This window comes from Schistocerca gregaria, chromosome 4 (assembly GCF_023897955.1).
Source record: "Schistocerca gregaria isolate iqSchGreg1 chromosome 4, iqSchGreg1.2, whole genome shotgun sequence".
In the NCBI taxonomy this organism is placed as follows: Eukaryota; Metazoa; Arthropoda; class Insecta; order Orthoptera; family Acrididae; genus Schistocerca; species Schistocerca gregaria.
This window is the reverse complement of record NC_064923.1, coordinates 55995721-56016901: the sequence shown is the minus strand read 5'-3', so window position 1 is coordinate 56016901 and position 21181 is coordinate 55995721. Positions and strand designations below refer to the sequence as shown.

At 44.1% G+C, this 21181-nt stretch overlaps 1 protein-coding gene and 4 non-coding genes across 5 annotated transcripts in view; 4 read left to right on the top strand and 1 right to left on the bottom strand.

Annotated features, from left to right (window-relative positions):
• LOC126267230 (atrial natriuretic peptide receptor 1-like) overlaps positions 1–21181 on the bottom strand; it is a 534344-nt gene that overhangs the window by 446622 nt on the left and 66541 nt on the right. The window lies entirely within an intron of this gene.
• Trnas-cga (transfer RNA serine (anticodon CGA)) lies at positions 208–282 on the top strand. The gene has a single exon. It is a non-coding gene; the product is annotated as a tRNA-Ser (tRNA).
• On the top strand, positions 508–582 carry Trnas-cga (transfer RNA serine (anticodon CGA)). Its single transcript has one exon. It is a non-coding gene; the product is annotated as a tRNA-Ser (tRNA).
• Trnas-cga (transfer RNA serine (anticodon CGA)) lies at positions 808–882 on the top strand. The gene has a single exon. It is a non-coding gene; the product is annotated as a tRNA-Ser (tRNA).
• Positions 1108–1182, top strand: Trnas-cga (transfer RNA serine (anticodon CGA)). Its single transcript has one exon. It is a non-coding gene; the product is annotated as a tRNA-Ser (tRNA).

Below are 21181 nucleotides of genomic sequence, written 5' to 3'. Positions count from 1 at the left end.
GAAGTTTCATATCAGCGCACACTCCGCTGCAGAGTGAAAATCTCATTCTGGAAACATCCCCCAGGCTGTGGCTAAGCCATGTCTCCACAGTATCCTTTCTTTCAGGAGTGCTAGTTCTGCAAGGTTCGCAGAAGAGCTTCTGTAAAGTTTGGAAGGTAGGAGACGGATACTGGCAGAAGTAAAGCTGTGAGTACCGGACGTGAGTCGTGCTTCGGTAGCTCAGTTGGTAGAGCACTTGCCCGCGAAAGGCAAAGGTCCCGAGTTCGAGTCTCGGTCGGGCACACAGTTTTAATCTGCCAGGAAGTTTCATATCAGCGCACACTCCGCTGCAGAGTGAAAATCTCATTCTGGAAACATCCCCCAGGCTGTGGCTAAGCCATGTCTCCACAGTATCCTTTCTTTCAGGAGTGCTAGTTCTGCAAGGTTCGCAGAAGAGCTTCTGTAAAGTTTGGAAGGTAGGAGACGGATACTGGCAGAAGTAAAGCTGTGAGTACCGGACGTGAGTCGTGCTTCGGTAGCTCAGTTGGTAGAGCACTTGCCCGCGAAAGGCAAAGGTCCCGAGTTCGAGTCTCGGTCGGGCACACAGTTTTAATCTGCCAGGAAGTTTCATATCAGCGCACACTCCGCTGCAGAGTGAAAATCTCATTCTGGAAACATCCCCCAGGCTGTGGCTAAGCCATGTCTCCACAGTATCCTTTCTTTCAGGAGTGCTAGTTCTGCAAGGTTCGCAGAAGAGCTTCTGTAAAGTTTGGAAGGTAGGAGACGGATACTGGCAGAAGTAAAGCTGTGAGTACCGGACGTGAGTCGTGCTTCGGTAGCTCAGTTGGTAGAGCACTTGCCCGCGAAAGGCAAAGGTCCCGAGTTCGAGTCTCGGTCGGGCACACAGTTTTAATCTGCCAGGAAGTTTCATATCAGCGCACACTCCGCTGCAGAGTGAAAATCTCATTCTGGAAACATCCCCCAGGCTGTGGCTAAGCCATGTCTCCACAGTATCCTTTCTTTCAGGAGTGCTAGTTCTGCAAGGTTCGCAGAAGAGCTTCTGTAAAGTTTGGAAGGTAGGAGACGGATACTGGCAGAAGTAAAGCTGTGAGTACCGGACGTGAGTCGTGCTTCGGTAGCTCAGTTGGTAGAGCACTTGCCCGCGAAAGGCAAAGGTCCCGAGTTCGAGTCTCGGTCGGGCACACAGTTTTAATCTGCCAGGAAGTTTCAGTGCCAGAACAGTTCGGCAAATCTCGGGAAGAGTAACATCTGTGACGTTCCTGAAGCAAGTACTGCAGCACACAGAAAATATAAAATAAAATGAGCTACATGTAGTGACTGACTTAGGGTTACTGCAAGTAATGAAGTGATAGGGCTTCTGGTGTAACACGGTTCCTACTATCCTCACATATGGTCTCACTTTTAACGACGTTGTAACTTTTAGTGAAAAATTGCTGGAAAATCCGAGAACGCATAAACAGTCCCATGTAGAAAGAGCAGAAAAATATCCCACGTATCTTCCTCAACTCCATTCTGTCTTATCTATGTGTAGGACTCTGACTTAGAAGCAACAAATTTCGATCCCGATAACGTCTTTTCTTTGTAATTTGAACAACTTCGTTATTTACGTACTTTATAAGTATTGTATAGGTTTATCACATCACATTTCCGCGTCACGTCAGTCTGATCTTGCCCGTTTCGATTCAAATACGGCAATTTCTTGTTCTTTTAGTTAAAAATGGTTCAACTGGCTGTGAGCACTATGGGACTTAACGTCTGAGGTCATCAGTCCCCTAGAACTTAGAACTACTTAAACCTAACTAACCCAAGGACATCAAAGGATTCGAACCTGCGACCGTAGCGATCGCGCGGTACCAGATTAACACGCCTAGAACCGCTCGGCCAAACCGGTGGGCTTTTAGTTTTATGTCACTTTTCCACTGACTGTATTGTACATGGGGTCTCAAAACTTTAAATCTCATGTGATAGAGCCCCGAGCCCCGGAAACAGGTGTCTCAGAGGGCTCAATTTTAATTCCACTCCTATACCTTACTTAAATAAATTACCTTTACTTAGCCATCAATAATCAAAGCTGATTCTTTCTGTAGACGACACTAACGATATTATAAACCCCATTAGAAAGGAAGTAAGAGAAGAGTTGGTGAATGATATTTTCTACTTAAGCTTCATCGAAAATGAACTGTGCCTAAATTCAGAAAAAACCGCAGTAAATTCTCTTCCGTACAAAACGTAGAGTCACACCAACAACTGATGTAGCACTCGTCCATGAGTATGAGTCAGTAAGTAGCTTAGAATGCTCCTTATTTTGAGCATACATACTGACGAGAACTTGAGATGGAAGAAGCATATTACTGAGATTCTGAAACAATTCACGTTCAATTACTTTTGCTCTTCGTACAATTGAAAATCATGAAGACAAACGTATCAACCTCCTGGCGGATTTTGCACTTTCCACTCATTAATGTCTCACAGAATACTTTTTTGGGTTAACTTCACTTAGGAAGAAAGTAGTAATTTGCACAAAAGCGAGCAGTAGGAGTAGGTGGTGTTGAGTCATGGACGTTATGAAAGTACCTCTTCAAGGAGTTAGTCATTTAAACTGCGTCATCACAATACATTTGCTAATGAAATTCTTCATGGTTGATGTCCATACCTACAACACTAGAGGAAAAAATGACCATTATTACCCATTGTAAAGTTGTCAGTAGCTCAGAAAGGAGTTCAATGTTGAGTAAACTTTTCTTATAATTTGCCCAACATAAAATGTCTGTCAGGTAGCGAAGCAAGTCCCGAATCTAATTTAAAATCATTTCCTCTGGACATCTGCTTCCATTCCATTAATTCGTGATTAAAAACTGGTAGCCAGTAAAAAAATGAAAAACGGTGAAGTTGCATGAGTAGGACTAAGAATAATGTGTTCATTAACGTTAACGCTAATCATGCATACATATCCTGCAAACTAACTCGTTGCACATCATTTCGATGAAAGAATCGTTCAAATGATCTATGGAAGATATAACTGTTTTTCACGTTATATTAGCTGCTTTGGAGCTCCCAACATCTCCCTCATCGACGTATACAATACATAATGTGTTTCTTCATTTTAATTTCTCAATTAATGCTAATAGAGAAAATGACTGTGCAATACTGCGCATTCTAAATATTTCATAAGTGTCCGAGAATCTTCGAGAGACTGCTGTGGTTGGATTTAGCCTCTGGATTGGTGGAGGCGACGTTTGAGTTGAAGGCTAACGCCAATGAATTGGCAGTCTCAGTCCATATATTGTAAGTTTGATCAAATGAAAGTAGATGACAAGTATGGCAATCAGAATAATTGCAACTGCATCAAGTAAAAATATTTGAACCCTTTTTGTTGCACACTGCACTTTACGGAAAATGGTGTGTTAAAATGAATGACAGTGGAACTCCATGTAATTTTTTCTGCTGTTTCTTACCGTCTCTACCGTTTTAACCTCTAGTGAAATAATTATTTTTACCTTCTTGTGTAGTAGGTCATGAAACCGCTGTTCATTATACATTTCTATGTATGTAATATTGAAAGAAGGTATATCTTCAACTCGACTAAGACGTATTTATTTCCTATGCTGTAAACACACTCTACCGTTATATTCTTATACTTCAGTTAAGCAGTCATAATAAATTGTTTTGGTAATTCGTCATTGTTGTTCGTAAAACTGATGCTGCATGATACTTTCTTGAGTTTCTTAACAATACCAGAACTGTATGGAGTCATTATGCAGGTCAGGATAGGTCTAGTGTTGATCTACTGTGCCCCTGAATGATTAATATATGTATGTGTCTTCTATATATCTGTACACTGTATATTACTGCACTACTGAGGCTCCATATTGCTTTACATATAATGACGTCATATTCTTTTTGTAAAATTATTTCACATCTAGGTTTGCAAACATACTTCAGTGCAGGAGGGTTGACAAGAACGTAATGCGCCGCATTTTTTTTCTTCAGAAATTCTTCATTGAATATAATGAGAATTACACATACGAAAGACTGGTGTTTTATCTACACAGCCTACTATTCCAAAGGAATCTCCATCACGTTCTATGACCTTTCCCTGGTGCGAAACATGGGTGTGTATGACATGACAATACCAAGCCTTGAGTATCCAAGAGTGGATAATTGCATGCGCACTTCCTCTGCTGATTGACAGATGTAGGACCAACTGGTGAGTCGTAATGCGTCTGTCCTCGCGAATGACAACATCAGTTCGCTGCCACATGTCAGGTGTGACAGCCGTGGGTGGTCTTCCCGACCGCTGCAAATCGTGGAGCTCCGCCGAACCGCCTTCTGATGACTTCACCCTCCATGCCCAGCGACTAACTGTACTTCTGTCGACTACAGAAGCTCTATAAACTTCGAACAACTGTTTGTGAATATTCCTCACAGTTTATTTCTTTGCAGTGAGAAACTGAATGACGGCACGTTGCTTGCAACGTATATCACATACAGACGCCATTTGGAAACTCTCCTGCAGCTACACCACCTGTGGGAAGTGACGCAAACTTGGAGCGCTACCCCAGGAGACTTCAAATAATACTTATGTCACGTTTCACATTCGTAGCATTGTTTACGCTGAGAAAAAAATGTGATGCATTACTTTCTGGGCAACCCTCGTATTAAAATTGAAAATACTCATGTTTCCTAGTGGAGCTCTCTTTTTGGAGTGGATTTCCTTCGTAGTTGGTACATTCTATTATGTATAGTACAATCTCTGACTGGCAGATCGATAAATCTTGATCTTTGTTTTCGCACTGCCTGGATGTGAAAATATTTTGCTTGAATAATAGCATAGCGATGAAGGCATTTACCAGAGCATGTATGATCGTTGATTTGGCTCTCGTACAAACATGACTGCCTCACACACTGATGGCAAAAATAATGACCAAAGGCGAATAGTTCCAAGAGTAAGCGGTAATTAATTATTCAAATGTCTTGTAATAAATATTAATGTAAAGTACCCAAAGAATTTGCTGTACAAAAATATACAAACACAATTTAAGTCAGGAAGTATTGTGCCATTATTTCACACAACGTAACAATAACTCTCATTGTGACTGCGTCGATGATTCATTACGTGCAGCGACTTCCCTCTGTACACTCATAAGCAGATATGTTAGGCGTTCAGTATTTATCTGTTACGTATTGTCTCAGAAGTTCTTTAAAAATATTCCCCATTCAGAGGTTCTGGCTAAGGTCTGAACTGCAATACACCTCCCGCAATGCTCTCAGTCGGGCCTCGCTGGCATTTCGCTGAAAAATTCCTCACTGTCCGAGGACAGTTAGTCCAACAGTACTCTCTACCTATACAACGAAAAGAATAAACAAATAGCTGTGTAGTTAAACCGCGGGGGTTTGATACTGTTTTCCGATAAATGTATTATAGCAGTTCTAATTTTGAGTAGCAGGTTACATATATTCATCCTTATTTCGTAATTCGACTGCAAATATCTTGGCAGCAAGCCATAGAGAACCTGTTTCGCTAAAGATGGTTCGTTGAAAATGTTGATGAAAAATTAAATTCAGTAAGAATCAAATTTTGAAATAAAAAGTAGTTCTAAGCGACCCAGTATTGAAGATTATTTCTATTTTTTTTTTATTTGGTCATCAGTCTACTGACTGGTTTGATGCGGCCCGCTACGAATTCCTGTGTTAACCTCTTCATCTCAGAGCAGTCATTCCCTCATGTCTTAGCAGATGTCCTATCATCCTGTCCCTTCTCCTTATCAGTGTTTTCCACGTATTCCTTTCCTCTCCGATTCTGCGTAGAAAATCCTCATTCCTTACCTTATCAGTCTACCTAATTTTCAACATTCGTCTATAGCACCACATCTCAAATGCTTCGATTCTCTTCTGTTCCGGTTTTCCCACAGTCCATGTTTCACTACCATACAATGCTATACTCCAGACGTACATCTTCAGAAATTTCTTCCTCAAATTAAGGCCGGTATTTGATATTAGTAGACTTCTTTTGTCCAGAAATGCCTTTTTTGGCCAAAGCGAGTCTGCTTTTGATGTCCTCCTTGCTCCGTCCGTCATTGGTTATTTTACTGCCTAGGTAGCAGAACTCCTTAACTTCATTGACTTCGTGGCCATCATCCTGATGTTAAGATTCTCGTTGATCTCATTTCTACTACTTCTCATTACCTTCGTCTTTCTCCGATTTACTCTCAAACCATACTGGGTACTCATTAGACTGTTCATTCCGTTCAGCAGATCATTTAATTCTTCTTCACTTTCACTCAGGATAGCAATGTCATCAGCGAATCGTATCATTGATATCCTTTCACCTTGTATTTTAATTCCACTCTTGACCTTTCTTGTATTTCCATCATTGCTTACCGAGCGAGGTGCCGCAGTGATAGGCACACTGGACTCGCATTCGGGAGGACGACGGTTCAATCCCGCCTCCGTTCATCCTGATTTAGGTTTTCCGTGATATCCCTAAATCGTTCCAGGCAAATGCCGGGATGGTTCCTTTGAAAGGGCACGGCAGATTTCCTTCCCAATCCTTCCCTAACCCGAGCTTGCGCTCCGTCTCTAATGACCTCGTTGTCGACGGGATTTTAAACACTAACCACCACCACCTCCATCATTGCTCCCTCGATGTACAGATTGAAGAGTAGGGGCGAAAGGCTACAGCCTTGTCTTGCACCTTTCTTATTGCGAGCACTTCGTTCTTGATCGTCCACTCTTATTATTCCCTCTTGGTTGTTGTACATATTGTATATGACCCGTCTCTCCCTATAGCTTACCCCTACTTTTTTCAGAATCTCGAACAGCTTACACCATTTTATATTGTCGAACGCTTTTTCCAGGTCGACAAATCCTATGAACGTGTCTTGGTTTTTCTTTAGCCTTTCTTCCATTATTAGCCGTAACGTCAGCATTGACTCTCTCGCGCCTTTACTTTTCCTAAAGCCAAACTGATCGTCACCTAGCGCATTATCAATTTTCTTTTCCATTCTTCTGTATATTATTCTTGTAAGCAGCATCGATGCATGAGCTGTTAAGCTGATTGTGCGATAATTCTCGCACTTGTCAGCTCTTGCCGTCTTCGGAATTGTGTGGATGATGCTTTTCCGAAAGTCAGATGGTATTTCGCCAGACTCATATATTCTACACACCAACGTGAATAGTCGTTTTGTTGCCACTTCCCCTAATGATGTTAGAAATTCTGATGGAATGTTATCTATCCCTTCTGCCTTATTTGACCGTAAGTCCTCCAAAGCTTTTTTAAATTCCGATTCTAATACTGGATTCCCTATCTCTTCTAAATCGACTCCTGTTTCTTCTTCTATCACATCAGACAAATCTTCACCCTCATAGAGGCTTTCAGTGTATTCTTTCCACCTACCTGCTCTCTCCTCTGCATTTAACAGTGGAATTTCCGTTGCACTCTTAATGTTACCACCGTTGCAAGGTTGTTTTGACTTTCCTGTATGCTGAGTCTGTCCTTCCGACAATCATATCTTTTCCGATGTCCTCACTTTTTTCCTGCAGCCATTTCGTCTAAGCTTCCCTGCACTTCCTATTTATTTCATTCCTCAGCGACTTGTATTTCTGCATTCCTGATTTTCCCGGAACATGTTTGTACTTCCTCCTTTCATCAATCAACTGAAGTATTTCTTCTGTTACCCATGGTTTCTTTGCAGCTACCTTCTTTGTACCTATGTTTTCCTTCCCAACTTCTGTGATGGCCCTTTTTAGAGACGTCCATTCCCCTTCAACTGTGCTGCCTACTGCGCTATTCCTTATTGCTGTATCTATAGCGTTAGAGAACTTCAAACGTATCTCGTCATTGCTTAGATCTTCCGTATCCCACTTCTTTGCGTATTGATTCTTCCTGACTAATGTCTTGAACTTCAGCCTACTCTTCATCACTACTATATTGTGATCTGAGTCTATATATGCTCCTGGGTACGCCTTACAATTCAATATCTGATTTCGGAATCTCTGTCTGACCATGATGAAATATAATTGGAGATCAGTCTGGTGTAATTTACGCGGACATCGCATTAGGAACGAACACACCACTGACAGTCGCTACATATACCAAGTGCCAAAGAATTTGCACGTCGCGTATGTCTGTGATGTGATGTGACGTGAACGTGACAAATGCATGTGGTGCGCTTACATAAACACTATCTGTTGAAATGAGTCGCCGAACTCATGTAAGACTGTATAGCTGGAGTGCAATTAATTTTTACCAAGAATAATAAGAAAACGTAGAATTATATGCTGCATAAGGTGTCCTGAAAAACTCTGTGCAGTGGACAGTGGTACATTACGTGACGTCACAGTACGTGACATGCGATTCCAGCACACAAAACTAACAGAACAAAAATTCTACATAACATTACAAATAGAATTTTGAAAGAATAGATGCCCGAAATGCTTGTGTGAAATGCCTTGTAAATTTATGTACGCTAACTGACTACACAAAAATCTGAGCACTAAATGATACATACGCGGAATGTAACACTGCACAGTAGGAGAGAAAATGTCTTCATAAGATATGAAAACTGAATTGAACTTTATCTCAACTCATCCTGAAGACAACATTAAAATGCAGGGCTTAAATGTGAATGATCTTACTGAGTCCTGTCTCTGACGTGAAACTGGCCCCACCAAATTTTGTGCCTTAACTCGCGGCAATGGAAACTCGGTACTGCTAGCGAAATGATGAATGTTGTTAACATGCAGCGAAGCTGCGAACCGGCAAAAGAAAATAAAATCTCCGCAAATGCAATATCAGGAAATGCAACTATACTAAGCACATCATAGTTTACTTTGAATGAGTTTTCTGTTAAGTGCAATGCAGTGAAATACAACTACAAAACAAATTTTCGTGAGGAGCCAGTGGGAGTGATTGATCTTCCAGAGTGATCTAGGAGAGACTATCATTCAAAAACTGTATTATGAAACTCTGATTCATTAACAATTCCAACAATTCTTAACAAATCTATTCCTTACAAAAAAAGACAAATCTGCGATTTAATTAGTTACTGAAATGGTAGAGGAGTGATGGATATATAGCACTGAGTGCAAAGTATGTGACCAGTTAACTTTGCTGAATCTCGCTTCGACTATCAAAGTAACTCACCAAAACTAATAAAGAAAATCTTGGTAAAAACTTGTCTCTTTGACACTCATTATGAATAAGACCCGAGCCACTAGTTCAAAGGAAAGATTACCTGAATGTCTTCACACTTCCCAAATCAATCTTTACAAGATCATATTTCTAAAAAGCAACATCCTCTGTATTTACAACTCCGTGTTCTGGCAATTATTTCCTGATCGCTCGTCAGCGTGACCAACACCCGATTCTGTAACTTTCTTCTCACTGAAAAGCTCGACAGTCAAGGACAATGCGACTGACAACCACAGATCACATTGCTTGTACGCAAATCCTCTGTGGCGTAACATATCGCCTATCGGAGACTTCCGTTTATCTGGACAGACTGTTTGCTGAGGGACAGGATCCTTTTTTACTTTCAATCCAAATAAAGATTTATGCAAGGATTAGGACTATGATGTGGTCGCTGTTGAAAGATTGCAGGAGAACTAATCTTGGGTACTGACATGATGCACAGAAGCAGCAGCAGGAGAGAACTGCTGTAGAACTTGTAGCACTTGTAATGTTTTGGAGGAAAATCGCCGGGAATTTTATGAGATCTGCTTTGGCTAATGGTGGTTTAGCCTTACACTTCGAGTGAGAAAGGAGGGGAGATTTGAGTAGTGTTTAAGGAAACTGCCTGCCCGGTTAAAACTGTGCCGGACCGCACCTCGAATTTTGGTGAGTGCTCTGCCGACTGCTCTGCCCTAATACAACCCACGGGCCGCAGTCACAGTATCGCTTACGCCAGAACCTCTTCTCCCTCCTTCCAAACTTCCCAGAAGTTCTGCTGCGTACCTGTGTGGAGTAGCACTTCTGGAAGAAAAGCTATCAGGAGAAATGACTTCGATAGAGCATACAGGATTTTTTGCAGAATGATGTTTCTCTCCGCAGTGGAATCGCTCTTGGATAGCTCCATCGCAGAACACTTTCCCGCGAAAGGCCAAGGACAATTTTGGAAGTTTGTGGAAGTTCTTATGGGACCAAAGCGCGGAGGTCATCGGTCCCTAAGCTTATACACTACTTAATCTAACTTAAACTAACTTACGCTAAGGACAACACACACACACACACACACACACACACACTCATGCCCGAGAGAGGAGTTCAACCTCCGACGGGGGGAGCCGGTCGGACCGTGACATGGGGCCCTAGACCGAGCGGCAAAGGCGAAGGTCCCAGGTTCGAATCCAGTTAAGTACACAGTTCCAATCTATTAGCAAGTTTAAGATCAGCGTTCACTTCGCCGTATAGTCAGAGCCTATTCTGGAATTTTTATGATATAGGTGGTATTTCCGTTGGTGATAGATTGGAGGAGTTTTGCAATATATTTTCGGTTGTCGTTATATTTGAAACATTTTGGAAGTCTGCCTCACTGAGACTGAAACATTGAAGAGTCACGTTTATATCTCTGGTAAGGAGTTGTCGGAATAAAAACTAGGTTTCCGCTCAGGATTTATTGCAGTAACAGTATATTTGGAGTACACGCAATGATTACATTTACAGATCAACAACACACGCGGTTCTGAGATACCAGTTGTCGATCAATGCTGGAACACCCATACTAGAGCGTGGTGGCCGTTTCTAGCCTTCAGTCTATTGTGCACATGGCGAATGGTGTCCGGGGATACGTTATGTCTCGCCTACTCGACCTGTTCACGCGGTAAAACTCGATTGCAGAGCATATCGAGTTTTACAGAGAGTGTGTGGGTGCGCATTATCCTGTTGGAACAACACATCATCTTCCTATTGCAAGAACGGCAAAAGACCAGGTCTAACAATATTCTGCACCTAGAGAGAGCTGGTTAGCGTCGCCTCCAGAAGCGTCAAAGGTGTACGAGAGTTGTGGCTTGTTGCACCCCAGACCGTAAGCCCTGGGGTAGTGTGTCCTGGACGGATTCTCTCTACTAGACAGTGCTCACAAGGTCTACATCGTACGCACAAAGAACCATCACTTGTGTGCAGGCAAAGTCTGCTGTCATCGCTGAAGCCCACTGCAGGCCATTTCACCTTCAAAGTTATCCTCTGACAGCAAAAGTCGAGCCTTGCACGGCGATGATGTGGTTTGAGTGGAAGACGGGCTAGATGCGTGCAATACCCGTAGATCGGGCGTGCCCATAATGCTAACAACACGTTCACAACAGTTTATGTTGAAACGTCTGGGGTCACAATACTGTATGAGATGCCACCGCTGCTCTAACAATATGACGAATCTGGCGGGCGTCTGTGCTCCGTGGCCGTCCAGAACCTCGTCTACGGGTGTGAGAATGTCCACCTGAGCGCTGGTGCCAGCATCGTTGCATAACGGACGCAGCACGTCCAATTTGAGTAGCAGTTCTCCGAAGGAACATCTCACCATTTGGAAACCACAATTCGACACCATTCAAATGCACTTAGTTGCCTGTAGGAAGCACTAGTGTCTCCTTGGCATGTTTTCCTGCTTTCTTTCCACGTCTGCACCACGCTCAGCCTTGGTGGCTGTTAGCATTCCCTATTATAGACATACATCATGCTCTGGTAGCTACGCCACAACGCTATCTGTTGGCGAACGTCGTTGAAACCATTACCAGTAGATCTACTATTCGCCAGGAGGCATATGCCGTCTTCGGATGAAAATCGACTCTTCATTCCAGTTGTACTACCCTTTTACGCCAGAATGTATCAGATACTATACGGTAGATGACTAGTTTACAAGGATTCGGGTTAGACATAATGATCTGGATTCGTTTATATGTAGGATCGCTCTGATTTCAACACCAGACTGTGAATGCTGTTATTTAAGAATCTGTATGAGACACACACTATGTGATCAAAAGTGTCCGGAGACCTGGCAGAAAATCACAACTCCATGGCGCCCTCCATTGGTAATGCTGGAATTCAGTCTGGTGTTAGCCCACCCTTAGCCTTGTTGACAGCTTCCACTCTCGCACGCATATGTTCAATCAGGTGCTGGAAGGTTTCTTGGGGAATGGCAGCCCGTTCTTCACGGAGTGCTGTACTGAGGAGAGGTATCGATGTCGGTCGGTGAGGCCTGGCACGAATTCGCAGTTCCAAAACATCCCAAAGGTATTCTATAGGGTTCAGGTCAGGACTCTGCGCAGGCCAGTCCATTACAGGGATGTTATTGTCGTGTAACCACTCAGCCACAAGCAGTGCATTATGAACAAGTGCTCGATCGTGTTGAGAGATGCAATCGCCATCCCCGAATTATTCTTCAACAATGGGAACCAAGAAGGAGCTTAAAACAACAATGTAGACCTATGTTGTGATAGTGCCACGCTAAACAACAAAGGGTGCAAACTCTCTCCATGAAAAACTCGAGCACACCATAACATCACCAACTCCGAATTTTACTGTTGGCACAAGACACGCTGGGAGATGACGTTTACCTGGCATTCGCCATACCCACACCCTACCATCGGATCGTCAGAATGTGTACCGTGATTCGTCACTCCACACAACGTTTTTCCACTGTTCAATCGTCCAATGTTTACGCTCCTTACACCAAGCGAGGCGTCGTTTGGCATTTTCTGGCGTGATGTTTGCCTTATGAGTAGCCGCTCGACATTCAATTCAAGTTTTCTCACCTTCCGCCTAACTGTCATGGTACTTGCAGTGGATCCTGATGCAGTTTTCAGTGTGATAGTCTGGACAGATGTCTGCCTATTACACATTGCGCGACTCTTCAAATGTAGGCGGTTTCTGTCAGTCAACAGACGAGGTCGGCCTGTGCGCTTTTGCGCTGTACGTGTCCCTTCACGGAAACAGTGGACCTAAGTGCGGAATCTCGCTTGCCCACGTATAACACAAGTGACACCCAATCACCTGGCCACGTTCGATGCCCGTGAGTTCCGCGGAGCGCCCCATTCTGCTCTCTCGCGGTGTCTAATGACTACTGAGGTCGCTGACATGGAGTACCTGACAGTATGTGGCAGCACAATGCACCTAATTTGAAAAACAAAAGTTTTGGGGGATGTCCGGATACTTTTGATCACATGGTGTAGACCCCTTTGGATCAAAATGTACAACAGTTGTTGCTAAGAATGTTTAACTCTCGTAGCAGCGTTCATTGTATCCTCTTTCCGATAGTCGGTAATTCTCACCCGTTTGAAAACAATCACATGCTGACAGGGCCCTTTGAAGCCTATGAGACATACTGAAAACTGCTCTCACGGCCCCGCTTCGGCTGACGGTTCTTCAGTGACAGACTGTGACGTACCTCTGTCCTTCCCAGTCACACAAAAGACGATGCTGCTGGTCGTATGGACCTGTCATCTTGATGTTTTAATTTTGTCTAGTGGTACACAATCAAACTTAACCTCACAGTCTGAACTCACTCTGACCACTGTTTCCGTCTGTTTCAATTTTCACAGTTAGTATATTTCCTTAACATTGTCGGTAACATCAACTGAAAAGAAAACTTTGTGCCAGTATGTCTAGGTATCACAAAGTATTTGTCAGTAAATGGTGATCAACATCCTTGATTGAAATTATGTTTGTGATGTAAGGTACCAAAGCCATACTCATGCGAATACTGTCCGAATACTTGAATGTATCCCCTTTCTCCACCACCTTTTTCTGCCATTTTCTCCAACCTACCAGTCAGTATTTATTGAATGTTGTACAAAGATAGTGCGAGCGAGGAGGGCGACTGCGAAGAGCTCTCAGTCGCGGTGTAAGCCTGAATTCTACTCGAGGCTACTACTCTGACTGCCGTCAGAGGATTCCATTTCTCCTCGTGTGGTGAAACAGTAGGAGTATACAAGGACAGGGTTGAAGCGCAAGACACAATATCTGTTTATGTATCCGCTGGACGAAAGGTTTACAAAATAAACATGTTGTGACGACACAGTTTAATAGGAAGATACGTTAAGAAGCCTTAAGCGATTCAGACATTTTTTAAATAGGAAACACAATTAGCAAATGAACTGAAATGTTGTGTTTTAGGGCCTCCCGTCGGGTATACTGTTCGCAAGGCGCAAGTCTTTTGAGTTGACGAAACTCCGGTGACTTGCGTGTCGACGAGGATGAGATAATGATGAAGAGGACAAACAATACCCAATCGCTGAGCGGAGAAAATCACCGACCCACCCGGGAATCGAACCCGGGCCCCTTGGTATGACAGTCCGTCACGCAGACCTCTCAGCGCCCGGGGCGGACACAGCTCGTAAATCGGAATATATATTACGGCTCGCAATCAGAGAAACATCTCCGAGCTGCCCGTTGTTATTTGGCTCGGTACTGGATGAATCATGATAGGGAATTCTGAAGATTACATACGGATACTGTAAAAACTCGGCATATTCGAGTAGTTTAATATAAACAGAAACATTTGCAAAACTTTCTGTTCATCATTAAGGAGATAAAAGTTCGCATACTTTTGTGGTGCTCAGATCAACATCACGTTGGACATCTGCAATGTAGGTTACGGAATATACACTCCTGGAAATGGAAAAAAGAACACATTGACAACGGTGTGTCAGACCCACCATACTTGCTCCGGACACTGCGAGAGGGCTGTACAAGCAATGATCACACGCACGGCACAGCGGACACACCAGGAACCGCGGTGTTGGCCGTCGAATGGCGCTAGCTGCGCAGCATTTGTGCACCGCCGCTGTAAGTGTCAGCCAGTTTGCCGTGGCATACGGAGCTCCATCGCAGTCTTTAACACTGGTAGCATGCCGCGACAGCGTGGACGTCAACCGTATGTGCAGTTGACGGACTTTGAGCGAGGGCGTATAGTGGTCATGCGGGAGGCCGGGTGGACGTACCGCCGAATTGCTCAACACGTGGGGCGTGAGGTCTCCACAGAACATCGATGTTATCGCCAGTGGTCGGCGGAAGGTGCACGTGCCCGTCGACCTGGGACCGGACCGCAGCGATGCACGGATGCACGCCAAGACCGTAGGATCCTACGCAGTGTCGTAGGGGACCGCACCGCCACTTCCCAGCAAATTAGGGACACTGTTGCTCCTGGGGTATCGGCAAGGACCATTCGCAACCGTCTCCATGAAGCTGGGCTACGGTCCCGCACACCGTTAGACCGTCTTCCGCTCACGCCCCAACATCGTGCAGCCCGACTCCAGTGGTGTCGCGACAGGCGTGAATGGAGGGACGAATGGAGACGTGTCGTCTTCAGCGATGAGAGTCGCTTCTGCCTTGGTGCCAATGATGGTCGTATGCGTGTTTGGCGCCGTGCAGGTGAGCGCCACAATCAGGACTGCATACGACCGAGGCACACAGGGCCAACACCCGGCATCATGGTGTGGGGAGCGATCTCCTACACTGGCCGTACACCTCTGGTGATCGTCGAGGGGACACTGAATAGTGCACGGTACATCCAAAGCGTCATCGAACCCATCGTTCTACCATTCCTAGACCGGCAGGACAATGCACGTCCGCATGTATCCCGTGCTACCCAACGTGCTCTAGAAGGTGTAAGTCAACTACCCTGGCCAGCAAGATCTCCGGATCTGTCCCCCATTGAGCATGTTTGGGACTGGATGAAGCGTCGTCTCACTCGGTCTGCACGTCCAGCGCGAACGCTGGTCCAACTGAGGCGCCAGGTGGAAATGGCATGGCAAGCCGTTCCACAGGACTACATCCAGCATCTCTACGATCGTCTCCATGGGAGAATAGCAGCCTGCATTGCTGCGAAAGGTGGATATACACTGTACTAGTGCCGACATTGTGCATGCTCTGTTGCCTGTGTCTATGTGCCTGTGGTTCTGTCAGTGTGATCATGTGATGTATCTGACCCCAGGAATGTGTCAATAAAGTTTCCCCTTCCTGGGACAATGAATTCATGGTGTTCTTATTTCAATTTCCAGGAGTGTATTTTATTAATAGGATTCCCTCTTAAGTCTCATATTTTGATCTCCAGTTACGGTCCTGCGCTTTCCGAGCCAGAACTCCGTTTTGAAGGACTGTACAGACATAATGGGCGTTACATTTGCTTCTCTGTCTCATATAACAGTAACAGAACGACACAGTTGTTAGATTCAAGAAGAAAACTGTTTCAGGCGGCATTAAAGAGAGATATCAAATATTGCAATGTAGTACCTACATTTTACTGCATAACATTCGTCTTCAGAACTAGTGAAGAACTTCCATATTTGTACTTACAGGCATGTTTATGACAGTACTACGGACTAGAACTACACATATTTATCCTACGTTACAGAGATGTGATGAAGCATTGAATTTTGTATTGTTTACTTTTACATTGATAAGTGAAATGAAATTTTAAAAAATACTTAGAGAAATGACGTTATTACATATTTGACATGACTCGAAACATTTGTTACAGTTTACTGCTTGTATTGATAACAGGGTAATTTCTATTTTAAAAGACCGTTACGTAGTAGTAACACGATATCATTTTAGTTATGCATATAAATGAAATGAAGTAACCTACTGCAAAGTGTCATTGTGTACAGTATGAGAGTTAATGGGAGGGATTGAGGGAGAGGGATTGGACAATCACAGGGAGGGAGGGGAGAGAGAGAGAGAGAGAGAGAGAGAGAGAGAGGGAGAGAGAGAAAGAGAGAGAGTGATCAGGGTAACAGGAATGAGATGGAGATGAGCATATGTATTTATGTTTCCGCAGGATTAAGGCAATTTATTCATTACTTCTTGCGAGACTGTAGTGTAGAGGGACAGACATTACTGAATACAGCAAGTAATCTGCTTTATTTTTTTGTCTGCTCATTCAGCATGCCAGTAATTTGGAAAATCTCCTGGAATACTGAAATATTTTAGGGTTGTAGTATCTGCTTTCTTCCTTTTTCGTGTTATAAACGAGGTTATCAATTGTGGTTGTAAACAGTCATTATTAAGGGTTATTTGTTTGAGTAATATAATTTCGTCTCCAACAACATGCTGTGCGATTTGGATGTTGGCTCTGAGCACTATGGGACTCAAGTGCTGTGGTCATCAGTCCCCTAGGACTTAGAACTACTTAAACCTAGCTAACCTAAGGACATCACACACATCCATGCTCGAGACAGGATTCGAACCTGCGACCGTAGCAGTCGCACGGTTCCAAACTGAAGCGCCTAGAACCGAACGGCCAAGCCTGCCGGCGATTTGGATGTTCACTGCACTATTAACCATACTTCTTTACGCTCTTTGTGTAGTGGGATGGAAGGAAATGTTGTGGATAGTTCTACCTTTAGGTGTTTCCACTCTTTATAAAGTGATGGTGTGTCCGCTGTTTACTGAGCCTAAGGTATTTAATACCTCGGCTGTCTCAATGGCGAATTTCATGTGCGCGTGGAACTGGCTGGAAATGTGGCACAATTGCTCTACTTCAGTTTGATTGTCCGGTCAGTATGACAATGTCAATTAAATAAGTGTAAAAGCAAATTATTTCACTAACTATTCACTTTGGTGTGTGGAATATATGCCTCTGGCGACATACCATCTGACTTTCGGAAAAGCATCATCCACACAATTCCGAAGACGGCAAGAGCTGACAAGTGCGAGAATTATCGCACAATCAGCTTAACAGCTCATGCATCGAAGCTGCTTACAAGAATAATATACAGAAGAATGGAAAAGTAAATTGATAAAGCGCTAGGTGACGATCAGTTTGGCTTTAGGAAAAGTAAAGACACGAGAGAGGCAATTCTGAAGTTACGGCTAATAATGGAAGCAAGGCTAAAGAAAAATCAAGACACGTTCATAGGATTTGTCGACCTGGAAAAAGCGTTCGACAGTATAAAATGGTGCAAGCTGTTCGAGATTCTGAAAAATGTAGGGGTAAGCTATAGGGAGAGACGGGTCATATACAATATGAACAACAACCCAGAGGGAATAATAAGAGTGGACGATCAAGAACGAAGTGCTCGTATTAAGAAAGGTGTAAGACAAGGCTGTAGCCTTTCGCCCCTACTCTTCAATCTGTACATCGTGAAAGCAATGATGGAAATAAAAGAAAGGTTCAAGAGTGGAATTAAAATACAAGGTGAAAGGATATCAATGATTCGATTCGCTGATGACATTGCTATCCTGAGTGCAAGTGAAGAAGAATTAAATGATCTGCTGAACGGAATGAACAGTCTAATGAGTACCCAGTATGGTTTGAGAGTAAATCGGAGAAAGACGAAGGTAATGAGAAGTAGTAGAAATGATATCAGCGAGAAACTTAACATCAGGATTGATGGTCACGAAGTCAATGACGTTAAGGAATTCTGCTACCTAGGCAGTAAAATAACCAATGACGGACGGAGCAAGGAGGATATCAAAAGCAGACTCGCTATGGCGAAAAAGGCATTTCTGGCCAAGAGATGTCTACTAATATCAAATACCGGCCTTAATTTGAGGAAGAAATTTCTGAAGATGTACGTCTGGAGTACAGCATTGTATGGTAGTGAAACATGGACTGTGAGAAAACCGGAACAGAAGAGAATCGAAGCATTTGAGATGTGGTGCTACAGACGAATGTTGAAAATTAGGTAGACTGATAAGGTAAGGAATGAGGAGGTTCTACGCAGAATCGGAGAGGAAAGGAATACGTGGAAAACACTGATAACGAGAAGGGACAGGATGATAGGACATCTGCTAAGACATGAGGGAATGACTTCCATGGTACTAGAGGGAGCTGTAGAGGGCAAAAACTTTAGAGGAAGACAGAGATTGGAATACTTCAAGCAAATAATTGAGACGTAGGTTGGAAGTGCTACTCTGAAATGAAGAGGTTAGCACAGGAAAGGAATTCGTGGCGGGCCGCATCAAACCAGTCAGTTGACTGATGACCAAAACCATTGCGTAATTATAACAACTTACCTGGTTTTCTAAATGATAATTATGGTTATTGATCCTTGATTTAACTCTACAAGACATTCTTACATTCAAGATTTTTGTCTTAATTTGTTGGTACCTTCATAGAGAGCTCCTAACTGTAGGCCGTTGTTGTGGAAACACATTACCACTGTATGCCAATCCCACAATCACCTTAGAAATATAAACGTTCCTTAAAGAGCTGCGAACTATGATGAAAATCGATAACGTAGTTCTTACTCGTGCCATTATAACATTTATATCTGTCTGGAATGTAACGTGTTAGGTTGACTTACGCCTTTTACATATCGACTGATAAAGATCCCAGATCGAGGAACAGCTGTTACGAACGTATCAAACCAGGCTCTTGCTATCTATGTCCTCCGTGAGCTGCTTACGCTTTCTCAGGCTCCTTTCCACCGTGTCTTGCTTCTGCCTTCTGCATTTTTTGATATGGTTGTTTCGCCTTAAATCGCTCCGGACAGATACTCCTGGATACTTAAACATTGCACCAGATTATAGTGCTTGATTACTGAGTTTGTAGTCAAACATACCTGTCTGTCATCTGTTTAAGAAGATTGATGATGATGAGTCCCATACTTCTTTACAGACCGTAGGGGAGCGACGTGGGAGACCCGCGCCGCCTTACTAGGCAAGGTCCTAGTGGAGGTGGTTTGCCATTGCCTTCCTCCGACCGGAATTGGGATGAATAAGGATGATGAAGACGACACAACAACACCCAGTCATCTCGAGGCACGAAAAATCCCTGACCCCGCCGGGAATCGAACCCGGGACCACGTGCTCGGGAAGAGAGAACACTGCCGCGAGACCACGAGCTGCGGACTTAGGTTCTGATTACTTTTGTTGGGGCCTGTTGCCAATCTTACCTCCGGTCATCTTCCCGTTCAGGCCTTCCTGGATTTCCCAATAACTGTTAACGGTTCTGTTGTACTATTTTGTGTGTGTGTGTGTGTGTGTGTGTGTGTGTGTGTGTGTGTGTTTGTGGTTTTAGGGTGCAAATTTGAAATGGTCATTAGCGGCCGGCCTGTGGCTTAGGAAAAGGTAAAATACGAAAATGGAAACCGGCAGCGATGGGAACGAAACTCAAAAAATGGGAGAAACTAAAAGCAGAAGGAAAGCTTAAAAAACCATTACAGAAAGGGGTTGGTAGTCCCCAAAATGAGCTTCAAATGGCTGACGTCATCTCACTGGCACTAATAGAGAACGCTATCGGCTGATGGAGTGTCATCTGCTAAAATGGACGATGTATCAGGCGACAGATGTAGACGGCCGCTTAACGGAGTAAAATAGGGGCACTCAAGTAAAAGGTGTCTTACCATCCACAGCTGAGAGCAGTGGGGACAGAGTGGGGGAGGATCGATGCTTAAAAGATGTCAATGGCTAAAACGACAGTTAAAATTATCTCCTCCCGAAGACGCGTTCGGCAGGAAGAGGTCCAAGCACAGGGAAGAGCTTTCACGTCCCGCAATTTATTATGGGGAAGTGTCGACTAATGTGCGTGCCATAAAACAACAACCCAACGACATAAGACACTCCGTAGATCGGCGATGGGAATCGTGCGAATAGCTGGCCGAAGAAGAGAGACTGCAGCCTTGGCCGCTATATCGGCCGCCTCATTTCCACAAATGCCAACTTGTCCTGGGATCCAAAGGAACGCCACCGAGACACCCCCCCTCCCCCCCACGTGGAGCAAGCGTAGGCAGCCCTGAATCTGGTGGACCAGAGGGTGGACAGGGTACAGAGCTTGGAGACTGAGGAGAAAGCTGAGAGAATCTGAACAGATAACATACTGTATCCGCTGATGGCGACGGATGTATTGGACAGCCTGGAGAACAGCGTAAAGCTCCGCAGTATAAACCGAACACTGGTCGGGAAGCCGAAATCGAATTGGGGTGTCGCCAAAAATATAGGCACTCCCTACACCAAACGATGTTTTTGAACCATCAGTGTAAATAAATGTGGCATCCTTCAGTTGTGCGCATAGAGCAGAAAATGACCGACGATAAACAAGTGAAGGGGCACCATCCATGGGAAACTGATAAAGATCACGGAGCAGGCATGTTCGGGGACGGAGCCAAGGCGGTGCTGTACCCCAAGTTCTCAAGAAAGTTTTACGAAAGCGGAAGGAAAGAGAATGGAGCAGTTGACGGAAGCGGACTCCCGGTGGTAGTAGGGAGGAAGGGCGGCCTGCATACCCTACATCCAAGGAGGCGTCGA